This window comes from Ursus americanus, chromosome 2 (assembly GCF_024610735.1).
Source record: "Ursus americanus isolate L20-20 chromosome 2, mUrsAme1.1.p, whole genome shotgun sequence".
Taxonomy (NCBI): Eukaryota; Metazoa; Chordata; class Mammalia; order Carnivora; family Ursidae; genus Ursus; species Ursus americanus.
This window is the reverse complement of record NC_142128.1, coordinates 45,701,221-45,702,713: the sequence shown is the minus strand read 5'-3', so window position 1 is coordinate 45,702,713 and position 1,493 is coordinate 45,701,221.

Genomic DNA, 1,493 nt, shown 5'->3' with positions numbered 1-1,493 from the left:
TCAGGATCAGTGAAGCAGGTCAGCAAATGCTGTGCATTGGTTGCTTTGAACAGTCGGACTTCGTCCTCCATCTCTCGTGGCAGGAAATGTGCTCTTACTTGTTGCATCATGTCTCAGCACTACTTCTCGAAGTCAAGGGCATGGCCAGATTGGCTCTGAGGAAGCGCCGTAGGGGTGAGGGGCTGCCCCTTGGCAGAGCTGATAACCACTGAACCAGCGGAACAAGTCATGCAAAGCTACATTAAGAAAAATAAAATGAAAAAAAGAAAAAGAAAAAGAGGGGCGCCTGGGTGGCTCCGTTGGTCAAGCATCAGACTCTTGATTTTGGCTCAGGTCATGTTTTCGGGGTCCTGAGAGCTGGGTTCCCTGCTCAGCAGGGAGTCTGTTGGAGATTCTCCTTCTCCCTCTGCCCCACCCCCCCACTTGCTGTCTCTCTCAACAAATAAATATATAAATCTTAAAAAAAAAAAAAGGACTCATCTCTGTGTAGAGTTCTTTTTCATGCATAGTCTCAGCGACAGCTATTGATTTGATCCTAAAAACCACCTTGTGAAGAACAGGAGCCAAGGACCAACCCCACAGGCTCGGAAGGTAACCGGGCCAGGATCACGCCGGTTGTGAAGTTACTGAACTGTCCCTCAAGTCTCCAAATCTGTGTTCGGTCCAGAACGCCCTGCTTCCTGCACTGGTAGCTGAGGCTCTCATCTGCCTCCCCCAAGCCCAGCTTTGGACCGGGTGATTGGAAATGGATCAAGGGATGGGAAAACAGAGGGGCTGACCGGAAGGGAACTGAAAGTATTTGCTGCTAAAGGGAAAGCAGAAGGAAAAAGAAAGTCATGGAGCCTCGGGGTCTGGCCTCAAAGCAAATGCTTTCTGGGGAAGGAGGGGCGCCACCACGTCTCCCCCTCTCTGGGGGCCTCAGAAGGATCAAAGCTGCCTGGGCTTAGTGGAGGGTGGAATTGAAGTGTGGGCAGGGGAGGACAGCAAAAATGAGTTTGGTTGCTGTCTGGGTGAGAGAAAGCAAGAGAAGGAAGAGAGAACTTCCATGGGAAAGTAGGAAAAGAGGAAAGGAGAGGGTATTAGAAGCACAGATGGGAAATGAGCAAAAGCAAATTTATGTAAAGACATTGCAGTTTGCATGTGCTTAAATCTGGCTGTCTGCCTGCAGAGCAACCCCGGGGTCTTAGATCTTCCTGGCGTCCCTGCTCCTTTCCTTCAGCATTTCATCAGAGTATCTGGGGCTCCGCTTCTCAGCCCGCACGCCCCCAACCCCCTTCTCCCACGCTCGCTGTGCCTGTGGAAGGGGGCCGTCTGTGATAATGGCTGTTTGGTCCCCCTGCCTACTGGTGGCTTTCTCCATATTGCCAGTAGGATGGAGAGAACTGGAACATTTCTTGGTCTCTGCCCCTTGAAGGAGGCAGCCTAACTGGGGCAGAGCGATGGACAGGATTTGGAAGCTGGTTTTGTGAGTCACTGCGAATTTAGCACCCGCC